At 44.7% G+C, this 17,581-nt stretch overlaps 1 protein-coding gene across 4 annotated transcripts in view; it reads right to left on the bottom strand.

Moving 5' to 3' along the window:
• The window catches only part of ZDBF2 (zinc finger DBF-type containing 2), a 106,780-nt gene that overhangs the window by 71,120 nt on the left and 18,079 nt on the right, over window positions 1–17,581 (bottom strand). For 2 of the 4 annotated variants that reach the window (XM_084778289.1, XM_084778284.1), the window contains exon 1: window positions 6,876–6,945. The exons of the other annotated variants lie outside the window; for them this stretch is intronic. The gene's annotated coding sequence lies outside the window, so the exon portion shown is untranslated. Of the gene's footprint in view, window positions 1–6,875; window positions 6,946–17,581 lie in introns of those variants that run through there. 4 annotated transcript variants of the gene reach the window in all.

Raw genomic sequence — 17,581 nt, 5'->3', positions numbered from 1 at the left:
AGACAGGGCTTCTCTGTGTTGCCCTGGTTGTCCTGGAACTCGATCTGTAAACCAGGATGGCCTCAAACTCAGAGATGCGCCTGCCCCTGCCTCCCCTGCCCCTGCCTCCCCTGCCCCTGCCTCCCCTGCCCCTGCCTCCCCTGCCCCTGCCTCCCCTGCCCCTGCCTCCCCTGCCCCTGCCTCCCCTGCCCCTGCCTGTGCCTTCCTCCCAAGGGCTGGGATTAAAGGTGTGCACCTCCACATCACTGAATCTTAAGGTTCTAAAAGTCTACATGATCATAAAGCAAATATCAAGTTTTGTTTAAAAAAAATTAAAAAAAAAAAGTCCCAAGATTTCCCCAGTGTGCCTTTCCCAGAAGAGTTAACTCTGTGAATCTGCCTCAGTTCTCAGCTTTCAGTGTCAAGACACTGGCTTTTTCTCCCTAAGCCACTCTGTCCATCGCTTGATACCCTTGTCTGCTTTTTCTCCCTAAGACACCCTGCCCATTCCCCAGTTCAACAACATCAAAGGAGGAAAAAATGCGCCTGGATGCTGAAAAACAAGGCCAGTACAGTGGCCTCTGCTCTCCCAGAGCTCCTAAGCCCATAGGGGCACAAGGCACATCAAAGGGCAGGAGATTTCTTCACTTGTACCATCAGCAAAAAGGCACTGGTGGATGAGACAGGAAAAGGGACACAGAATTTCAACACCACGTCTCTGGTTTTGCTAAACTGTGCTGCAGAGTAAACAGCCCCTTGTTTTTTCAGAGATATTAACGAGGCCTCACTGTGAGTTGAGAGGCCTGATGCACTATGAAGGCAAGGACTGTTGAAATTAGCTGCAACACAGGGAAAGCAGAGATAAGGAGTTGGGGGGGGGTTAGGTGTGTTTGAAAAGGGGCCCCTGGGGAACAGCGCATGCAGGCAGGTAGTATGAGAGGCAAAGGCGTTGCCAGGAAACCAAAGCGAGGGGGGTGGGTGAAGAGAGACAGGGAAGTTCGTAAACGATGTGTTGGTGAGGGGATTACTGCTGGGAGAGAAGACGGCCCAGTCCTGCTGGAGCCCATCTGACCATCTGACTAGAACCTGCTTTGGAATATCCCACTGGGAGCCTGGGAAGCAAGGGTCTATAGCTGCCTGTTTGTGATCATGGCTTGATAAATGGCACTAGGACATTAAGCCCCTGTGAAAGCAGGGCCTGAGGCAAGGCCGGCCTTTGTGCCTGGTAACCAGCTGCCGAAGAAGCAGGTGACCTTAGAATGGGAGCCTGTTTTGTGTGAAACAGACAGAAAGACTCTTTGGGGGAGGTTACGAAATCCTGGCTATAGGGCATGAGTTTCAGATTCCAATCAGATCTGCCGGTCTATCAGCTCCTTACATCTCTGGAAGACGGCGGCACAATTATATAGGAGAGCGCCTTCGTCCCAAATCACAGGCCCTGAAGAACCGAGGAGCCAAGGGACTGATGAATAGATAGACAGTCATTGGGAGCAGAAGTCAGAGGTGACAGGGCATGGATGCATCAGCAATGGTTCTGAATCCTCCTTTCTCACGGCTGGTTCAACGTTGCATTTCTTCCCCGGGGAGCCAGCAACGAGAGCCAGCCAGCCAAGTAACACGCACCAGCCTTGTGCCCGCAGCTTCTTGCCCGCTCTCACCTCATACTTGCCATCTCACTGCCTTCATGGCCTACGACTCGTAAGACTCTTAAAGATGGGGCTGGAGAGATGCCTCGGTGGTTAAGAACACTGGCTGCTCTAGAAGGCCTGAGTTCAAATCCCAGCACCACGTGACAGCTCACAATTTTCTGTAACACTAGCTCCAGGGGATCCAACACCCTCATGTAGACATACATGTTGGCAAAACACCAGTGCTCATTAAATAAATTTACATATTTAATTTATTTTTTTAAAAAGAATCTTTAGAGTGGTCCTTTCCGCCATGCAGATACGTGCATATCTTTATGTATTGCTGCTATATTCGCAACAGCAAGAAATCAACACAGATGTCCATCAACAGAAAAATAGATAATAAAAAACAGTCGTACATATACACAATGGGATTTAATTCAGCCGTATAGAAAAATGAAACTATGAGATATACAGGAAAATGCTAGAGTTGGAAAACGTTAATTAAGTGAGGTAACACTGGCTCAGAAAGACAAATGCCACACATCCTTTCTAATATGAGGATCTTAGCTTGTAATTATTATATACGTGTATTTCTGTGGGAGTGAGTGTGGATAAAGGTCAGAAAGCTAGAAAGGGCCCCATGAGGAGGGGAAAGGCTTTATGAGTGGGAAAGGGAGGGTCGTCAAGTAAAGGTAATATGAAAGTAGAAAGAGGAATGCTAGGGGGTAGAGGGAACAAGTGGGGGACAGGGAGATGGGAAGAGGAGAGAAGTAGTATTAAAATGCCAAAAGGAGAGGCGGGAGAGATGGCTCCGCAGTTAAGAGTATTTGCTGCTCTTGCAAAAGAAGAAGCGGATTCAGTTCCCAGCTCCCATAAGAGAGCTCACAGCCATTGGCAACTCCATTTCTAAGGCATCAGATGGCTTCCTCTGGCTTGTGCGAACCCCGGACAAACATATGTTGCACGTATTTACAGGCAGGTAAAATATCCATACACGTTAAAAAAAAAAAAAAAGGCAGCCCTGGGCTCATTCTCACACTGAATAATCTAGCTACACAGGTATACGCCTGCAACCTCGGCTAGTTCGGCTAGTACATACAGGAAGTTTTGAAGTTCAGGGCCACGCCTGGCTACATAGTGAGGCTGAGGCCAGCCTAGGTAATATGAGACCCTGTCTAAAATATATGTGTATAAGATAATACAAATAGGGCTGTGGTGGCCCGCGCCTTTAATCCCAGCACTCGGGAGGCAGAGACAGGCAGATCTCTGAGAGTTCAAGGCCAGCCTGGTCTACAAAGTGAGTCCAGGACAGCCAAGGCTATACAGAGAAACTCTATCTCAAAATAAATAAATAAGTAAACAAGCAAATAAAATTAGGGGAGAAAGATGACTTCTTTCCCACCAGCTCTTACTGGAAAAGTCCAACCCCCTGGCACACACCAGCCTCCCAGATCATAGTCAAGCAATCTCAAAACCTCAGGTTGGACCAAATTCAGACCATCAGGCAAGGATCCCTGCTCTGACCTGCAGGAAAGGTGGATAGCTAATTGCTGCCTCAGTGAAATATACCACAACACCTTCGTTTAGTGCAGGGGCCAGAAAGCTTTGTTTTTCCGTTGCCAGGCAGGTAGCTATAAGACAAAGCCTGGTTATAAGAAGCATTAGCCAGTTTAGGCACCGGACAAATTAATTACATTCCTGCACAGTAGGGCTCCCACAGAGGGAGCAGGGAGAGCAGCAATATGGAAAGCTGGGGTGCCAAACTCTCCAAGCTGGAGCCAGAAAAAAAAGTTCCAGATCCTGCCTGAAGATGGGGAAGGAGTTCTTAAATTTTATCAAGCTGGCGGTTGGCTGTTCCCAGGCATGGCTTAGGTCAAAGCTGCCAAGCAGTCACTCTCCTCCTGCACAGGCCTCATCCGGCCACCACTGCTCATCACCATCTGCTCTAGTTTTAGGGCCTGCTGACCAGCAGGCTTCCTGCCTAAGGGAAAATCACTTGGACTGGAAGGGAAGATCTGGGTCTAGTGATGCCTAAGGGGATCTGGGTTTTTGGGTTTTTTTTAAACTTTCATTCCTGAGGAAATGGGAGTGAAAACCCTCTGTGGGACACAGAGGGACTCACACTGTCACATGAGCTTTACTCTGGGCCACAAGGGAAGGTGTTGCCATTAATGTCTTGACTGTACACTACCTCTCAGAGAAAGGATAAGCAGGCTACCAAGATGAGACTTGATAGATAGCCTATGACCATATAGTGGGGGAGGAGGTCCCCCTTGGTCATAGACCTAGGGGAGGGGAATAGGTTGAAAGCGGGAGGGAGGAACTGGTGGATAAAAGTGAGGGGAAAGCCGGGCGTGGTGGCGCATGCCTTTAATCCCAGCACTCGGGAGGCAGAGGCGGGCGGATCGCTGTGAGTTCGAGGCCAGCCTGGTCTACAAAGTGAGTCCAGGACAGCCAAGGTTATACAGAGAGACTCTGTCTTGAAAAACCAAAAAAAAAAAAAAAAAAAAAAAAAAAAAAAAAAGTGAGGGGAAAACAACTGAGATGTAATCTAAATAAATTAATTAAATTTAGAAAAAAAGAAAAGAATCTACTATTAGCCAGGTGGCGATGGCAGCGGTGGTGGCAGCAGCATGAGCCTTTAATCCCAACAGAAGCAGGCAGATCTCTGTGAGTCTGAGGCCAGCCTGGTCTACAGAGTAAGTTCCAGGACAGCCAAGGCTAGAGAGAAACCCTGTCTTGAAAAATCAAAACAAACAAGCAAACAAAAAATCTACTATTTTCGTCCTGAATTAAAGTTATAAATCAGATAGGCTAAATTCTGTTGCAGTAACAAACTCTGCCTACGCGTCAGTGACTGAAAGCAGCCATAGCTTATCCTGTTTATCCTTAGTCCCTGCCCTGACGGGGAGGCTGGGATGGAGTTTACACATTCCAGGGCCTGGAAGGAAAAAAACAGATTGTCTCAGAAATGCCTGTCTCCCAGGCAGAAAGATTACAGTGCTTTTTTTTTTTTTTGCCTGCATTCCACAGAGTGAGTTTGGAGGGCAGAGGGCAACTTGTGGGACACGGTTCTCCCCTTCTGCAGTGTGGTTTCTGGGGACTGAATCCAGGCTGTCAGGCAGAGCAGCAAGCATCTTCACCTACTGCGCCATCTTGCCTGAAGCACCCTCCAGTTCCTATCAGGGTTATTCTCCGGCCTTTAGATGTCCTCACTGCTCTCCTGGTGTCCTCCATCCTCTCCGGCTCAGCCAGGCACGTATGAGCACACTGAGACCGAAGCAGCAGGCACGGAGCCTCTGTGCATATATGATAACTATTGGTTCAGTATTTTTATGGGGACTCCTGAGTGTGAGAACGAGTAGGTCTCTGACTCTTGGGCCTGCTCTTGGGACTCTTCTCCAGTTGGGTTGCCATATTCAATTTTGATATGATAGTTTTAGTTTCATCTTATTATACTTTGCCATATTTGGTTGTTGTCTCTTAGATGCCTGTTTTTTTTCTTTCTAATGAGAGACAGAAAGGGAGTGGATCCAAAGTGGAGAAGCTCTGTTTCTATGACATCAAGAAGCACAGAAAGTGATTCTAAAATTATGACTGGGTAACAACCTGACTCTGAGGTTCCCCCTAACCTTTAACGTCCTCAGGATTGCCCATAGTCACTACCAACTTTATTATTTCTCCTAGAATTATTAGGTAGATTTTTTTTATGCAAAGCAATTATGTAGCCATCTTATAACACGGGGTGCACATGAAATCCAAGAAAAAAAATACTTAATTATTTCCTTATTTTCAGTGTAATGAGAGTAAATGAATAATGATGCTCTAACAACCTCTAAATGGTGACCCGTAAGCTTGTCCTTAGGCTACCATGAGCTCATAGATTTTTAAAAACATACTTATGAGTATAGTCATTATTTGTCTTGATCCCTTACCAGAATGCCTCTTCCCAGACCAGAGACTAGCTTTTCAGGATGGTAGAATGGCTTCTCTCTCCTTCCCCATCCCACTCCCTTTCCCCTTCTTTCTTAATGTTGTTGTTGTCGTTGTTGTTTGGGGGGCTTGTTTGTTCTGTGTTTGTGCTTGAGACACAGTCTCCTACTATCTAACCCTGTCTGACCAGGAACTCACTACACAGTTCAGGCTGAGCTGGACCTCCCAGCAATCCTCCTGCCTTAATTTCATAAAATCAGGGATCCAATCATAAGGCTCCACCGCTGGCATGCCCTGGGAATCCGGGCATGAGTGATGTTTGCCACTGCTGGCTCTCTGTTGCTTCCTAACACCTTGCACACCAAAGCTGGAAGATACACTTCTAAGAGAAAAAAAGTAATTCTGGGTTCATTTTTGTTTTTCCAGTTCAAATTTAAGATTACAATGTGTTGGCTTAATTCCTTGGTTTTTATACATTATCTTTTTGCTCTTACATGGAACATAATATCTTCATTCACATTCATACTGATGGAAGCTTAGATTTCATTTTAGTTTTCAATAGAGTTATAATGTGTTTCCAAACAAGAATGCTGATATTTCTGCTAACAGTAACTACTAGCCGCAGTTTAAATTTCTTCACAATTCTTTTGTCCCATAGGATATGTAAGCAAAATGCTGTATTTTAAAGTAATTGTTTTTTCTCCGTATGGAACGGCTACCAACATGGCTACCTTCAGGCTTATCGGCTTCAATTTGTTTTCAGTTTCTAAAGGTTGCTCTTTCATTTGATTCAATTCTGCTTTTTCAATAATGTAAAACAACTCTGGTAACAAACCCAAAAATCACATATTAAGTTTCATTTAGAGGATGTACCTCTCTCTTTTTTTATTTTTATTATTTTTGAGGCAAGGTCTCATGCATCCCTGAATATCCTTGAACTCCCTATAAATCTAAAGATGGCTTTGAACTCCACCCACATGCAGCTGTTCTCATTTTTCTCACGTATGTATGTCTTGACTGCACAGGCATATGTGTACACAGAGGTCAGAGGACAGCCTGGGGTATCATCCTCAGGAATAATAACCACATCCTTTGATACGGGGCCTCTCACTGACCTGGAGCTCACCAATTAGGCTACACTGGTGGCCAGTGAGTCCTGTGGGTCCCATCTCCACCGCCCTTCTTTGAGGTTATAACTTCGCACGTCCATATCCAGCTTTTTTTTTTTCTTTTTTCTTCTTCAAATACTAGGTTCTGGGGATCTAACTCAAGCAAGCCCTTTACCAATTAAGCTGTCCCTCTTAATTAATTTTTATGTAAGTATATACACACTCAGAGTTGTCTTTGTTTTGAGACAGGATCTCACGTTGTATCCTGGCTGGCCTGGAACTCTGTAGCTGATACTGACCTCGAACTTACGGAACTGCTTGCTTCTGCCTCCAGAGTTCTGATATTAAAGAGGTATGCCATCACAACTAGCTTTGTTTTGTTGTCTTGTTTTTATTTGTTTTTTGAGACAGGGCCTCACTCTATAACCCAGTCTCGCTTTGAACTCAAGGAAATACTGCTGCCTTAACCTCCCAAATACTGGCATTATGTGTAAGCCACTCTAGTTGGATTTTTTGTTTCGATTTTGTTTTTTCTTTTTTTTGTTTTTTCTTTTCTTTTTTTTTTTTTTTTGTTGCTTTGGTTTTGGGTTGCTTTGTTGTTGTCGTCATCGTCATTGTTGTTGTTGTTTACGCATCTGAGCTCCCTTAAGTTGGAGGATGCCTCAGTGGTTTGGTTTTGTGTTTTGCTTTGCTTTGTTTTGTTTTTCCAGTGCTAGGAATCAAATCCAGCGCTCCTGGCATGCTAGGAAAGCACTTGCCAAAAATGTTGGATTGCCAGCCTACATATTCATTCTGATTCAGAAACATAATATAACCCAGTTCTGAATCCACTTTCTTTCCAAGAACATATCTCAGTGAGTCCTATCAGTGCAGAGAGATAGTCTGTATTCCTCCGTCATCTGCAAAGACTCTACTGGACAGATGTATCAGAACCTCTTGGTGTAGGTGTCTCTTACATACAGAACAGAACTGAATTAGCATGTTTTCCCTGTCACACACTCAAAGGAATTATACTTTTAAGAATATTGTCCCCAACAACATATGACAGGCACATGATATGTCTCTGAATGGCTGTTATTCCGTTAAACTAGGACGAGGGTTGGATACGCAAGGGCAAAGTGTGGGCAGAAGCAGGCACTCTTCTCTGTGTGCTTTACACAGCCACGAGGTCACGGTGACTGCATCACTCTCGGGACTAGACCAGTAAAATCTAGAGGCTCATCTCCTCAGTCAAGAGAGGATAAACTTAAAATAAGACAGTATACATTGGGGGAGAACCCTCTTGTCCCTGTAATGTTCTTTTGGTTGTTTGGGGTTTTGGGGGGGAGGGTTGTTGTGTTTCGTTTGTTTGCTTGTTTGTTTTCCCGAGACAGGGTTTCTCTGTGTAGCCCTGGCGGTTCTGGATTCCCTTTGTAGGCCAGGCTGGCCTCAAACTCACAGAGATCCACCTGCCTCTGCCTCCTGAGTGCTGGGATTAAAAGCGTGCGCCTCCACACCCAGGCTTCTGTAATGTTCTTTAAGGACTTAAGTAAAAATAATATGATGATAAAACAGTAGGTTAATTTTTTTTAATCCTCTTTAATTACATAGTGGCCCCAGCTTCACTGCGGTCCTGGGTCCATCTTAAAGTTTCAGTTACCCATCATTTCTTGGTTGAAAGGAAAGTCCTCGCAGAAGTTTCCACCATTCAAAAAACCTCCACACAGAGCTGCAGAGTTCCTGCCTACTCTGTTGTGAAGCACTGATATCTCTCTCTCTCTCTCCCTCTCCCTCTCCCTTTCCTTTTCCTTGTCCCTGTCTCTGTCTCTTCCTCCCTCACTTCCCCCCACCCTCTCTTTCTCACAGGCACATGGGCGCGCGCGCACACACACACGTACACACAGGGGATAGGGAACCAAGTTCTGAACGCCAGGCCTGGGTGCACTTTACTGATTGGCCATCACGCCTGAGCAAGCCCTGGATGGGCAGAAAGAACTCAGAGCTGGGTAAAGAACACATGTATGTGATCGCCTTCAGTTCCAGAAAGAGAATCAGGAGCCTACAAATCATTGCCTCTCACTCACACTACTTAAAGTAGAAGGCCACTTCTGAGCCTCTAGCTTGGGGCCAGCCTTCAGCTTTTCTTTATGACCGGGGTTTCTCCATCACTTTCAAGCTGACATCTCCCTGAGGAACAGAATCATCAAACAAGCTCATTCTGATGAACTATAAAAGCCATTGTCCCTGCTTTCTAGTCCAAGAGCAAACATATTTTCTCCACCTTGCTTCCCACTGGGATGGCCCTGTAATATCAGAGGCTATGAACTGACTGATCACGGTGTGCCAAGGCCTAGCTTAGGCAACCCAACATACTGCTTTCTTTTCACTCCGTCCTTACAATGATGCTATAGGTAGTTTTCAGGCAGGTTTTTTGATTGTCTGTTCCTTCCAAAACAAGCCCAAGTTACCCCACCCAATGAGACTGTTGCCATGACAGCCTGCATGATGAAGTGTTAGATGTTTTCATGGGACTTAAAGAAGTGTAGTGTATTGAGTTTCTCTTTGGTTTGACAACACAGAGCAACAAACTCAAAATAAGAGTGACCTAAGCACATAAGGGCTATAGCTCTCACCAGACAAGGAGCTCCCAGAGTGAAGGCTGCTGTTGATGGACTCCGCTGCCTCAAGAATTTCAGGGCTGAGCTGGGACGTAGTGCTATGTGCCTATACATCTCAGCCCGTGGGAGGCTGACCAGGGGGCCAGTGAGTTCAAGGTCAGCCTACTCCACATAGTAAGACTCTGTCTCAACAACAAAGAATTTCAAGGTTGGATACTTAGGATTCTGTATCTTCACTTGCCCTTCCCTATACTATCTAGGCAACAACTCTCTCACCTGTCTCTTACGGCAAATCTCCAGAGCTGAGCCAGCTTCTCCCGAAGCCCCAGCCAGTGTTTTCTACTTACCTGTTTAGTGGCCATTTTAGGAAATATGGTGTCCTCTCTCATTACATTTCTGCACTCCCTAACATTGGGGGACTTAATGGTAAGGCAGGTGGAAGTAGATTTTTGTAGCAGGAAATGTAGTCCCTGCCAGAAAATGAACGGGTGTAACAGCACCCTATCACTAGGAAGACAAGTGAGCAGCAGAGCGGGTGACTTGAGAAGTCACTGCTGCAGCCCACACACTGGCTGGGCCTGTTACTCTTTGTGTGCTTTCTCTGGGTGGAGAAGACCTCACACCACCACTGCTGCCTCACTAATCTCACCATCACCATTCTCCAGATAAGACAAACAAACAAACAAACAAACAAAAAATGGAAACAAAGATTAAAATCAGGCACAAGGTTAAAGGCCTGGCATCTTTGCTACAGGAGTTCAAGGTAACCCTTGGCGACATGGAGAGCTGAAGGCCAGTGTGGGCTACATAATCCCCTGCAACAACAACAACAAAAACTGAAACCAGAACTGAAGAATTTCAGAAAAATGCTTTGGGTCACTCGGCCATTGCACACCTAAGAAATCAAGACTAGGACCCTGGGCACTGCAAGCACGGTTTCGCAGGTCCTCTTCTGGGGCGCTGATCACTATCACAGGGTGGAAAGTTGAGTTCCCTCTCTACTCTAGAGAGGGAAGGCCTCTCCTGGAATGTGTCTGGCGCCTTCTCCAGGGCTGTGCCCTTTATCACCACGCAACATGACAAGAAACCTGACCCTGCTTCTCTCTCAGGATTTTTTTCCATTTCTGGCCAAGTGTACCCTACTCTTTGCATCTGTCACCCTTACATGCACTAGTGCCATAATTAGGGCTTTGGGTTGTTTTGTTTTGTTCTGTTTTTCAGATACATTTCCAACCGTGATCGTCATTCAACTTCTGATTTTTGAATTTATAATTCTGAATTGTGTTTACTCTTCTAAAAGCCCATAAACAACTAACCTCCCCCTCTCCCAGATCCTATCCATATGAGTAATCACTAACAATCTTCCCTTTGTAAAAGCTTTTCAACCGAGACACAAGAACGCACATATTTATAAGGTTATGCATGTCATTTCAATACATATATACACTAGGTAGTGTTTAAAATGAGTTATAAACATGTCGACTTCCTCAAACATTTATCGTTTCCTTATGGTAAAAACTTTTAAAACTCCTTTCTTCTGGCTTCTTCCAAGTCATGCTGCCATCAACATTTTGTATGGCCCTGTTCTGTGACCACAGCCCAGCAGAACTTACTTAATCTTACCTACTGTAGCTTAGCTGCTTAGCCTCTTCCCATGCATGCCTCCCTCCCTGCGCCTCTCCCAACCTCCTGTAGCCAAAGGTCTGGTCTGTGCTCTGTTTCTACAGCAGCCACTGTTTCAGATTGCACATACTCTTGGGATGACTCAGGGCTCAGGGTTCTGTGTCTGGCTTGTCTCACTTTATCACACCCATCTCCAGGTCTGGCTGTCTTATCACAAAGGGCAGCATCCCATCTTTTCTTATGGCCGGATGGGATCTTCTATGTGGCCCTGAGCACGTCCCACGGTTTCTTTACCCATTTATCAAGGGGTAGGCATCAGTTCTTGACTAGGGAATGCTGCTGCAACAGGAAAATGTAGATGCCTCTTTGACATAACAATTTTCTTTCCTTTGGGTGTATAACCAGTGGTGGGATTGTTGGACTGTATGGCAATTCCTTTTTTAATTTTTAGAAGAATCTCCACACAGTTTTCAATGACTAAACTACTGTTACATTTCTACCACTGATATGTAAGAATCCCTTCCCTTTTCTTCATGTTCTACTAGGCTTTGTCTTTTTGGAAGTTGTGTGTGTGTGTGTGTGTGTTGTGTGTGTGTCTGCATCTGTGTCTGGTGTGTGTGTCTGTACATCTCTGTATATGTGTATATGTGTCTTTGTGTGTTTGTGTGTGTGTCTGTGAGTGTGTCTGTGTGTGTATGTCTGTATGTCTGTGTATGTCTGTGTGTCTGTGTGTCTGTGTCTGTCTGTCTGTGTGTATCTGTGTGTCTGTGTGTGTCTGTCTGTGTATCTATCTATCTCTGTGTGTCTGTCTCTGTGTATCTGTCTATCTATCTCTGTGTGTGTCTGTGTGTATCTGTCTATCTCTGTGTGTGTCTGTGTGTGTCTGCATGTGTGTCTGTGTGTGCCTGGGAGTGTGTCTGTGTGTGCGTATCTGTCTGTGTGTGCGTCTGTGTGTGTGTGTGTGTGTGTCTGTGTGTGTGTGTGTGTGTGTGTGTCTGTGTGTGTGTGTGTGTGTGTGTGTGTGTGTGTGTGTGTGGTGCTGAGACAGGGACTTGGCATGTACATGGAAGCCCTCCTTCTGCTGAGACTAGAGGCATACTCTGCTGGGTCACCCATGCTAAAGCAAGCAATAGCTCATCCATCGTGGTTTTGACTTGGATTTCCCTGATGAGTATCACTGCAACTTTCTGATAGATAGAATGGCAGAAAGGAGATGAAACATCAAGTGTGCTCTTTGTATTACACTCTAAATACTACAAATTTGTGTGCAGCCTTGAGGGCTCCGGGACTCGGCTGAAGCTATCAGCTTGCAGTTCTGCTGCTCGCCACGAGAGCATTCAAAGGCAGCTTTCCTCTTTCCCTTCCGCTGCACTGGATAAGCCAACAAAATCTTCCTCTGTGCTTTCTGGGTCTCATAAAACTTAAATGGGAATATTAAAGAGCTCAATGGCAGCGTAACACCAAATCACATTTTAAAAAATATAGTCTTATTGTATTAAATGTCTCGTTACTGTAATTACAGTGCTGGAAGTGCACTGGATAACACATCATATCATTATTTAATTTTATGGAAAAGCTTTCTAAAGTTGTTTGTTGACAGATAATACCAGATTCTGTTTCCATTTTGCCTAAATTGTAGCCTGTGCTAGGATTTTGTATTTTACTGTAATATTTCTTAAAATGTGCTTATCTTTTAGGATCCAGCTTGATAATACTTTATTTTTTTAGATGATGGACCAGTAATTGCTTAGAAAGTGCCTGACAACATGAAACTTCTGTGTTATAGGGTGGCAACAAAGTTGCCACTTTTAAAAATGCCTTGAACAGCACAAAATTATGCAGTCATTAAAAAGCTGATTTTTTTTCACTAAAGCACAACTCCCATCAAAAAGCATATTTTTGAATAATATGTAATGACACTGAAAAATGTTCACTGTGTAAGTGAAATGGGTAACTGTACTCTACAGCCACCTTAATCTCACACAGACATTTTAAAAATATAGCCATATATCAAAATGTTAGCACTGGGTTCTTAAATGGTATAGTTAGAGTTAAGGAGGATTCTAATCTCATATATATATATATATATATATACATACACACACACATATATATATGTATGTTTTTACTTTCTAAGTATTCTATGATGGGCATGCAAATTTTTATAGGTTTACTTTTATTTTTACTTATACATATGTCTGTGTGTGAGTGTGTACATATGAGTGCTAAGAAAAGGTTTTCTTATGCAACCAACCTACAACGGGCTCACAGACCTGGCGGCAGGAGGGGAGGTGGGCAGGGTGGGAGGACACAGAAGAGAAAAGTGCTAGCACTCATGGATGTTTTCAAGCTGCTTTCGCTGGAGAAAAGGGATGCGCCATAGCATGACACTGAAAGCAAACTAGTGCTGGGTGTGCACAGGTGCAGGGAAGGAGGGAGCCTAGCCCTCGCAGGTAGGGAAGGAGGGAGCCTAGCCCTCGCGCTCCTGCAAGATGTCCTGTGACCTCAACACACAAGCTGTGGCGCGCTGTGTGCTCTCGCACCCTCTCTCTCGCCACCACCCACCCCCTCTCACACACTAATAAATATAGTAACTTTTTTTTTTTGAGCTGGACAGCTGCTCTTGCTGTACCCACAGAGATTCAGGTCTGCAAGGTAAAGCAGTTCCACGTAGCTATTTCTCAACAGTGTGACTACTGAACTGCTCAACTATACATTTTTAAAATCCCTTAAAATGCTGGGCAGTGGTGGTACATGCCTTTAATTTCAGCACTTGGGAGGCAGAGGCAGGTGGGTCAACCTAGTCTGCAGAAGGAGTTCCAAGACCCTGTCTCGAACCCGCCACCCCCCCCAAAAAAATACCTTAAGACAACTGGGCATGAAGACTCACACCTGGTAGTTGCAGCACTTGGAAGGCTGAAGTAGGAAGGTACCCTGAGCTCAGCTACATAGTAAGTTCTGGGCTAGCCTGAGCTACAAAGTTAGACCCTCTCCCCACAAAAACAAAAACAAAACAAATAGCCGGGCATGGTGGTGCACGCCTTTAATCCCAGCACTCAGGAGGCAGAGGCAGGTGGATTGCTGAGAGTTCGAGGCCAGCCTGGTCTACAGAGTGAATCCAGGACAGCCAAGGCAGGCTAACACAGAGAGACCCTGTCTCAAAAAACAAAAACAAAAACAAAAAAACCCACAGACACAAAACAAATAAACACACAAAAAGGCTTACATGGGAGATTTTGTTTGTTTACCATAATGTTTGTTGTCTTTTTGCAGTGCAGGGACCAAACCTAGACCCTGATTCATGGGGGGTGGGGGAACATTCTACCATTCATACAAACCCCCAGCCCTCCATAATCTTGAGGGGAGAGGAGGGAGGAAGAAAGGACAAGCATGGTCATTACAGAGAGCTCCAGCACAATAAAATTAAGGCTCACAGATCTAGGTGTATCTTGCTGAGATCACAAAGGGTGTTAGGACCATAAGACCTGGGGGAATGCTACCTGGGCATAGGGTTTGGTTGTTGGTTGATTTGGGCTTTTGTTTGTTTTGGGGGGTTTTTTGTTTTGTTTTGTTTTCTCTGTGTAGCCTTGGCTGTCCTGGACTCACTTTGTTGACCAGGCTGGTCTCGAACTCAGAATTCTAGCTTTCTAGCTGCCTCTAACCCATGGGTGCTGGACTTCTTGCCTGGTTTGTTTGTTCCCTAGCTGCCCTGGAACTCACTTTATTGACCAGGCTGGCCTCCAATGCCTTATCATCCAACTAACCTTATCAGCAGAGCCTGAAGACCACACTGCATCTTTTAAACAAGCTTAACTTAACAACCCCTTATTTACCATATATTTCAGTGTCACTTGAATAACTGTCCCCAAAGCCTGACACTTGGTTCCTAGGCAGTCATTTCTCTGCAATGTTACAGTGAACTATAAGCTTCTGTGAAGTTTGTGTGTATTAGACAGCAATCTTTTTTTCCCTATTTATCTTTTTTTAGTTCTTTGCTCATTGGGGGGTGAGGTGGGTCTGTTATGTTTTTGTGTCTTGAGACAGGGTCTGCTGTCTAGTTGGCTTGGAACACATTGTGAAGACCAGGGATTCATAGAGATCCATCTGCCTCTGCCTCTAAGGGCCAAGATGCTCCAGGGTGGCCTCAAAATCCCAATGTAACCAAGGATGATCTTGAACTTCTTTTTTGAAAAAGGTTTGCTTCATTGTTTCATTTGTGTGTAAGTATGTGCCTGTGTTGTTCACATGCCTACAAGTGTCCATGCCTGCAGGTGTCCATGCCTGCAGGTGTTCATGCCTGCAGGTGTCTTTGGAGGCCAGAAGAAGACATCAGATTCCCTGGGTATGGGGGATTGCTGGGAACCAAATGCTGGTCCTCTGAAATTGCTCTTAAGCTCTGAGAGCCTCAACCCCTGTTCTTGAACTTTTGATGCCCCTGCCTCTACCTCCCAAGTACTGGGACTGACAGGGACGAGCACCTTGTGTGGTGATGTGAAATGAACCGGGGGATCCGTGTGTGCTAGGCCGACACTCCTCAAACTGAGCGACACCGCAAGCCATGTTATTCTTTGTTTCCAGTTGTAAGCATCACCTTTGGACTTCAGACAGCAAAGGCGAAGTTTCATCCCCTGTGCTGTTTTTAGTCCCTGTGTCCCGCTGAGCAGGTCACTTTAGTACTACTTCATGGAATAAGACATAATATATAGGGGCTGGAGAGCTGGTTCAGTGGTTAAGAACATTTATTGCTCTTGTGAAAGACTCAGATTCGGTTCCCAGCAACCACATGGCGGTTCACAACTATCTGTCATTCAGTTCCAGAGGATCCAATGCCTTCTTCTGTCCTCTGCAGGCATGCATGTGGTCCACATATATGCAGTTGGCAAAACACTCTGACATTCAAAATGCATAAATATTTTAAATTGTTTTTTAACCTATAATGTATAGACTTTTTTCCTCTGAATTTAAAATATATAACATGTATCTATAATACAAAGAAAAAAGCCAGTGTGATGCCACACGCCTTTAATCCCAGAACTCAGGAGGCAGAGGTAGACAGATCTATGTGAGTTCGAGAGCAGCCTGGTCTACAAAATCCAGGACAGCCAGGACTACAAGAGAAACCATGTCTCGAAAAAACAAAAACAAAAAACCCAAACAAAACAAAGAGAGAGAGAGAGAAAAGCCAAGTATCTTTTAAGTAAGGTGTTGTTGTTTTTGTTATTGTTGTTGTGGTTTTGAAAAAGGGCCAAGGAGTAGAGAGATAGCTCAACAATTAAAAGCATTGGCTGTACTTCCAGAGGACCTCGGTTCAAGTCTCGGCACATGCATTACAGCTCACAATTGTAACTCCAGTTAGAAATTCTTCTTCCAACACCCTCACACAGACATACTTGCAGGCAAAACACCAACGCACATGAAAAAGGGTTGAACTATGTAGTCCCGGCTGTCCTGGAACTTACTATGCAAACCATACTGGGCCGTAAACTTACAGAGATCCACCTGCCTCTGCCTCTGCCTCCCAAGTGCTAGAATTAAAGGCAGGTGTGTGCTATCATGCCTAGCTTATTTACCTACTTACTTATTTATTTTTGAGACAGTGTGTTACAATATAGCGCTGACTAGCCTCAACCTTTTGATTCTGCTAGCTCTTCAAAAATGCTTATATGTATCAAAATGTTCACTTTCTTTTTGTTTTTGTTTTGTTTTGTTTTGAGACAGGGTTTCTCTGTGCAGCCAGACTGGCTTTGTAGACCAGGCTGGCCTCGAACTCATAGAGATCTGCCTGCCTCTGTCTCCCTGCGTGCTAGGATTACAGGCGTGCACCACTGTGCCCCGCTCAAATGTTTCCCTTTCTTAGATTACTGCAGGTTGAATCCACACTCTTGAATGTGCTAGGCAATATCCATCCTCCCTGCTTTCTAATTAATGTTTTTCCATGGACCCCTTGGTTATAGAATCACAGTAATATTTTATGCAAATAATTTCCCAGAAATCAATAACTGGATTTTAAGAAAACTGAAATATCTGCAGAAGATACAACTTAGACAACTACTAAATCATAGAGTTGCTATTATTACTTCCTTGTTTTCTTTTGTTTTAATTCAATGCTGGCAATTGGCCACTAGGCTCTCCTCCTCCTCCTCCTCCTCCTCCTCCTCCTTCTTTTTAAAATTATATGTATTTATTTATTGTGTGTGTGAGAGTACCATAGTGCTTGTTCAGAGATCAGAGGACAACTTCCAGGAGCTGGTGCTCTCCTTCTTCCATGAGGGCCCCAGGGAATGAGCTCCTGAGCCATCTTGCTGGCCCTATTTTATGTCTTGACTCAGACTTTAGTTTCCACTCTTAGAAAAATGTACAAATAGCTGGGCACTGGTGGCACATGCACGCCTTTAATCTCAGCACCCAGGAGGCAGAGGCAGGCAGACCTCTGAGTTCGAGGCCAGCCTGGTCCACAAAGTGAGTTCTAGGACAGCCAGAGCTATACAGAGAAACCCTGTCTGAAAAGAAAAACAAACAAAAACCAAAAAAGGTCGAAATTTAGACAAAATTAAATGTTCATCTATGGATCAAAATTTATAATTACCAAAGAAAAATCAGTAGATGTTGCACCCCCTGCCGCTTCTTACTATTTTAAATAAAAAATAAAATATCAGGGCCTGAGAGATGGCTCAAGCAGTGAAGTGCTTGTGTCCAGGTACAAAGGCCT

This window comes from Acomys minous (genome assembly GCF_964271855.1).
Source record: "Acomys minous genome assembly, chromosome: 4".
NCBI lineage: Eukaryota > Metazoa > Chordata > Mammalia > Rodentia > Muridae > Acomys > Acomys minous.
Note: the sequence above shows the minus strand (reverse complement) of the source record. Positions and strands in the feature narration are given on the sequence as shown.